The sequence below is a fragment of the Arachis stenosperma genome, chromosome 6 (genome assembly GCF_014773155.1).
Source record: "Arachis stenosperma cultivar V10309 chromosome 6, arast.V10309.gnm1.PFL2, whole genome shotgun sequence".
Lineage (NCBI taxonomy): Eukaryota > Viridiplantae > Streptophyta > Magnoliopsida > Fabales > Fabaceae > Arachis > Arachis stenosperma.
The window spans coordinates 128,126,515-128,133,424 of NC_080382.1; the positions used below are offsets into that span (position 1 = coordinate 128,126,515).

Genomic DNA, 6,910 nt, shown 5'->3' on the forward strand with positions numbered 1-6,910 from the left:
TCAAGGCCACAACTTTCATAGAAGTGGTCTTGGTGCACCCTTGAGATGAATCTCTCCATCTCCCATGACTCGGAGGTGGAAGCTTTTGCCTTCCCTTTCCTCTTTCTAGAGGTTTCTCCGGCCTTGGATGCCATAAATGGTTATGGAAAAACAAAAAGCAATGCTTTTACCACACCAAACTTAAAAGGTTTGCTCGTCCTCGAGCAAAAGAAGAAAGAAGAGAGTAGAAGAAGAAGAAATGAGGAAGAAGGGTATGGCTTTGTGTTCGGCCAAGGAGGGGGAGAAGTGGTGTTTAGGTTGTGTGAAAATGAAGGGGTGAAGAAGGGTTTATATAGGAGAGGTGGGGCTTATGGTTCGGTCATGTAAGTGGTGAAGGGTTTTTGGGGAAGAGGTATTGAGGTGATTGGTGAAAGGGTGAAGAAGAAGAGAGAGTGGTGGGTTGGTGGGGATCCTGTGGGGTCCACAGATCCTGAGGTGTCAAGGAAAAGTCATCCCTGCACCAGATGGCATGCAAAAACACGTTTTGTGCCAAATCTGGCGTTAAACGCCGGGCTGGTGCCCATTTCTGGCATTTAACGCCAGGCTCTTGCCCTTTTCTGGCGTTTAACGCCAGTCTGGTGCCCCTTTCTGGCGTTAAACGCCCAGAATGGTGCCAGACTGGGCGTTAAACGCCCAACTGCTAGCCTTACTGGCGTTTAAACGTCAGTAGGTTCTTCCTCCAGGGTGTGCTATTTTTCTTCCTGTTTTTCATTCTGTTTTTGCTTTTTCAATTGATTTTGTGACTTCTTATGATCATCAACCTAAAAAAAACATAAAATAACAAAAGAAAATAACATTGGGTTGCCTCCCAACAAGCGCTTCTTTAATGTCAGTAGCTTGACAGAGGGCTCTCATGGAGCCTCACAGATACTCAGAGTAATGTTGGAACCTCCCAACACCAAACTTAGAGTTTGAATGTGGGGGTTCAACACCAAACTTAGAGTTTGGTTGTGGCCTCCCAACACCAAACTTAGAGTTTGACTGTGGGGGCTCTGCTTGACTCTGATTTGAGAGAAGCTCTTCATGCTTCATCTCCATGGTGACAGAGGGGTATCCTTGAGCCTTAAACACAAAGGATTCTTCATTCACTTGAATGAGCAATTCACCTCTGTCCACATCAATCACAGCCTTTGCTGTGGCAAGGAAGGGTCTGCCAAGGATGATGGATTCATCCATGCACTTCCCAGTCTCTAGGACTATGAAATCAGCAGGGATGTAATGGTCTTTAATCTTCACCAAGACATCCTCTACAAGTCCATAAGCTTGTTTTCTTGAGTTGTCTGCCATCTCTAGTGAGATTCTTGCAGCTTGTACCTCAAAGATCCCTAGCTTCTCTATTACAGAGAGAGGCATGAGGTTTACACTTGACCCTAAGTCACACAGAGCCTTCTTGAAGGTCATGGTGCCTATGGTACAAGGTATGGAAAACTTCCCAGGGTCTTGTCTCTTTTGAGGTAATTTCTGCCTAGACAAGTCATCCAGTTCTTTGGTGAGCAAAGGAGGTTCATCCTCCCAAGTCTCATTTCCAAATAACTTGTCATTTAGCTTCATGATTGCTCCAAGGTATTTAGCAACTTGCTCTTCAGTGACATACTCATCCTCTTCAGAGGAAGAATACTCATCAGAGCTCATGAAAGGCAGAAGTAAGTCCAATGGAATCTTTATGGTCTCATTTTGAGCCTCAGATTCCCATGGTTCCTCATTAGGGAACTCATTGGAGGTCAGTGCACGCCCATTGAGGTCTTCCTCAGTGGCGTTCACCTCCTCTCCAAATTCGGCCATGTTGATGGCACTCTCCTTTTGGATTTTCTTCTGTGTTGCTTGGAAGAGTACTTGGAGGGAGTTCAGTAATTTTCTTGCTCAGCTGTCCCACTTGTGCCTCCAAGTTTCTAATGGAGGACCTTGTTTCAGTCATGAAACTTTGAGTGGTTTTGATTAGATCAGAGACCATGGTTGCTAAGTCAGAGGTGTTCTGCTTAGAACTCTCTGTCTGTTGCTGAGAAGATGATGGAAAAGGCTTGCCATTGCTAAACCTGTTTCTTCCACCATTATTGTTGAAACCTTGTTGAGGTCTCTCTTGATTCTTCCATGAGAAATTTGGGTGATTTCTCCATGAAGAATTATAGGTGTTTCCATAGGGTTCTCCTAGGTAATTCACCTCTTCCATTGAAGGGTTCTCAGGATCATAAGCTTCTTCCTCAGATGAAGCATCCTTAGTACTGCTTGGTGCATTTTGCATTCCAGACAGACTTTGAGAAATTAAATTGACTTGCTGAGTCAATATTTTATTCTGAGCCAATATGGCATTCAGAGTATCAATCTCAAGAACTCCTTTCTTCTGACTTGTCCCACTGTTCACAGGATTCCTTTCAGAAGTGTACATGAATTGGTTATTTGCAACCATTTCAATTAGCTCTTGAGCTTCTGTAGGCGTCTTCTTCAGATGAAGAGATCCTCCAGCAGAGCTATCCAAAGACATCTTGGATAGTTCAGAGAGACCATCATAGAAAATACCTATGATGCTCCATTCAGAAAGCATGTCAGACGGACATTTTCTGATCAATTGTTTGTATCTTTCCCAAGCTTCATAGAGGGATTCTCCATCCTTCTGTATGAAGGTTTGGACTTCCACTCTAAGCTTACTCAATTTTTGAGGTGGAAAGAACTTTGCCAAGAAGGCATTGACTAGCTTTTCCCATGAGTCTAGACTTTCTTTAGGTTGTGAGTCCAACCATGTCCTAGCTCTGTCTCTTATAGCAAAAGGGAATAGCATAAGTCTGTAGACCTCAGGGTCAACCCCATTAGTCTTGACAGTGTCACAGATTTGCAAGAATTCAGCTAAGAACTGATGAGGATCTTCCAATGGAAGTCCATGGAACTTGCAATTCTGTTGCATTAGAGAAACTAATTGAGGCTTAAGCTCAAAGTTGTTTGCTCCAATGGCAGGGATAGAGATGCTTCTCCCATAGAAGTCGGGAGTAGGTGCAGTAAAGTCACCCAGCACCTTCCTTGCATTGTTGTTGTTTTCGGCTGCCATGTGTTCTTCTTCTTTGAAGAATTCGGTTAGGTCCTCTACAGAGAATTGTGCCTTAGCTTCTCTTAGCTTTCGCTTCAAGGTCCTTTCAGGTTCAGGGTCAGCTTCAACAAGAATGCTTTTGTCTTTGTTCCTGCTCATATGAAAGAGAAAAGAACAAGAAAATGTGGAATCCTCTATGTCACAGTATAGAGATTCCTTGAGGTGTCAGAGGAACAGAAAAATAGAAAGAAGAGGTAGAAGAGTTCGAACTTAATTAGATAGAGTTCGAATTGTGCATTGAGAAGGAGTGGTACTCCATAAATAGAAGGATGTGGGAAGAGAGGAAGAAATTTTCGAAAATCAAGTGAAATATTTTGAAAACATTTTTGAAAAACTTTAATTGATTTTCGAAAATCAAGAGTGGGAAAGAAATCAAGTAATTTTTGAAAAAGATTTTGAAATTAGAAATCAAAAAGATATGATTAAAAACTGTTTTGAAAAAGATGTGATTAAAAAGATATGATAAAAAATTATGCTTTTAAAAAGATATGATTGAAAAGATATGATTTGAAAACAATTTTAAAAAGATTTGATTTTAAAAATTAATGACTTGCCTAACAAGAAAAGATATGATTCAAACATTTAACCTTTCTCAACAGAAAAGGCAACATACTTAAAATGTTCAATCAAATCATTAATTGTTAGTAAGTATCTTTGAAAAAGGAAAGAAATTGATTTTGAAAACATTTGATTGAAAAGATTTGATTTGAAAAAGATTTGATTTTGAAAAACTTTGAAAACTTGAAAAAAATTGATTTTGAAAACAAAATCCTCCCCCTTGTGCCATCCTGGCGTTAAACGCCCAGAATGGTGCACATTCTGGCGTTTAACGCCCAATGCACTACCTTTTTGGGCGTTAAACGCCCAACCAGGTACCCTGGCTGGCGTTTAAACGCCAGTCTGTCCTTCTTCACTGGGCGTTTTGAACGCCCAGCTTTTTCTGTGTAATTCCTCTGCTGCATGTTCTGCATCTTCAGTTCCCTGTACTATTGACTTGAAAATAGAACCAAGATCAAATAAACAATGCATGCAAGACACCAAACTTAAAATTAGACACTAGACTCAAACAAGAAACATAAAATTTTTTTGGTTTTTATGATTTTTATAAAATTTTTTTGTGGTTTTTTGAAAATTATATGAAACTAGAAAATAAAAGTTTCAGAATTCTCAATTTGGATTCCAGGAATCATTGCAATGTTAGTCTAAGACTCCGGTCCAGGAATTAGACATGGCTTCACAGCCAGCCAAGCTTTCAAAGAAAGCTTCGGTCCAAAACACTAGACATGGCCAATGGCCAGCCAAGCCTTAGCAGATCATTGCTCCAACAGCAAGATTGATAGAAATCAACAAGCTCTTGTGATGATAGGTTGAAACCTCGGTCCAATAAGATTAGACATGGCTTCTCAGCCAGCCAGACTTCAACAGATCATCATGAAACACTAGAATTTATTCTTAAGAACTCTGAAGAAAAATACCTAATCTAAGCAACAAGATGAACCGTCAGTTGTCCATACTCAAAACAATCCCGGCAACGGCACCAAAAACTTGGTGCGCGAAATTGTGATCACTACACAACTTTGCACAACTAACCAGCAAGTGCACTGGGTCGTCCAAGTAATACCTTACGTGAGTAAGGGTCGATCCCACGGAGATTGTTGGTATGAAGCAAGCTATGGTCACCTTGTAAATCTCAGTCAGGCAGACTCAAATGGGTATAGATGATGAGTAAAACATAAAGATAAAGATAGAGATACTTATGTATATCATTGGTGAGAGCTTCAGATAAGCGTATGTAGATGCTTTCCCTTCCGTCTCTCTGCTTTCTTACTGTCTTCAACCAATCCTTCTTACTCCTTTCCATGGCAAGCTTATGCAAGGGTTTCACCGTTGTCAGTGGCTACGTCCCATCCTCTCAGTGGAAATGTTCAACGCACCCTGTCACGGCACGGCTATCCATCTGTCGGTTCTCGGTCAGGCCGGAATAGAATCCATTGATCCTTTTGCGTCTGTCACTAACGCCCCGCCTGCTAGGAGTTTGAAGCACGTCACAGTCATTCAATCATTGAATCCTACTCAGAATACCACAGACAAGGTTAGACCTTCCGGATTCTCTTGAATGCCGCCATCAGTTCTTGCCTATACCACGAAGACTCTGATCTCACGGAATGGCTGGCTCGTTTGTCAGGCGAGCACTCGGTTGTCAGGCGATCAACCATGCATCGTGTATCAGGAATCCAAGAGATAACATTAGAGCCTCGTTTGCTTGTAGAACAAGAGTGGTTGTCAGTCACTTTGTTCATGAGTGAGAATGATGATGAGCGTCACATAATCATCACATTCATCAAGTTCTTGAGTGCGAATGAATATCTTAGAATAAGAACAAGCGGAATTGAATAGAAGAACAATAGTAATTGCATTAATACTCGAGGTACAGCAGAGCTCCACACCTTAATCTATGGTGTGTAGAAACTCCACCGTTGAAAATACATAAGAACAAGGTCTAGGCATGGCCGAATGGCCAGCCTCCCAAAGTGATCAAAAGATCTAAAGAACAAAAGATTCCAAAGATCAGAAGATGAAAAATACAATAGTAAAAGGTCCTACTTATAGGGAACTAGTAGCTTAAGAATTACAAAGATGAGTAAATGACATAAAAATCCACTTCCGGGCCCACTTGGTGTGTGCTTGGGCTGAGCAATGAAGCATTTTCGTGTAGAGACTCTTCTTGGAGTTAAACGCCAGCTTTTATGCCAGTTTGGGCGTTTAACTCCCATTTAGGTGCCAGTTCCGGCGTTTAACGCTGGGAAATCTGAAGGTGACTTTGAACGCCGGTTTGGGCCATCAAATCTTGGGCAAAGTATGGACTATCATATATTGCTGGAAAGCCCAGGATGTCTACTTTCCAACGCCATTGAGAGCGCGCCAATTGGGCTTCTGTAGCTCCAGAAAATCCACTTCGAGTGCATGGAGGTCAGAATCCAACAGCATCTGCAGTCCTTTTCAGTCTCTGAATCAGATTTTTGCTCAGGTCCCTCAATTTCAGCCAGAAAATACCTGAAATCACAGAAAAACACACAAACTCATAGTAAAGTCCAGAAAAGTGAATTTAAACTAAAAACTAATAAAAATATACTAAAAACTAACTAGATCATACCAAAAACATACTAAAAACAATGCCAAAAAGCGTACAAATTATCCGCTCATCACACACACACACACACACATATATATATATATATATATATATATATATATATATATATATATATTAATTTAAAAAAATAAAGATTGTTAAACAATTATAATTTTTTTTGAAATAAATAGTAAAAAAAATTAATGTTATAAACTATATTCTTTCATAAATAACCCTTTTAAATTATACGTTATATTTGGCATGATTTATTTGTATATCATTTAAATTATCATTGTTTTTATAACGATCATTTATTCTTAATAATTGTTAGAATTTTTGATGCTTTACAATAATTATCTATAAAAAAAGAAACATATATATTCTGAAAAAGTTATTAAATAAATTTATTCTTTTTGTCCTATTTTCACATTAAAAAATTTTTGTTCTGTCTTTTTTTAACTATTATTATGTTATTATAATTGTTAAATAATATTTAAAAAATCTTTAAAAATAGAAACAGCAATAACACTTCGAATAATTAATTCAATAGAATTAAACTTAAACGAATAAGATGATTCAATTAATTATACAGATAATAGTATATTTATAAATATTAAAAATAAAAATAGTCTCACTAATGTAAATGACCAATACAATAATTA

General features: G+C 39.0%; 1 non-coding gene across 1 annotated transcript; it reads left to right on the forward strand.

Moving 5' to 3' along the window:
* The first annotated feature begins 2,572 nt into the window (after positions 1–2,572).
* LOC130937624 (small nucleolar RNA R71) lies at positions 2,573–2,680 on the forward strand. Its single transcript, XR_009068834.1, has one exon. It is a non-coding gene; the product is annotated as a small nucleolar RNA R71 (small nucleolar RNA).
* The last annotated feature ends 4,230 nt before the right edge of the window (positions 2,681–6,910 follow it).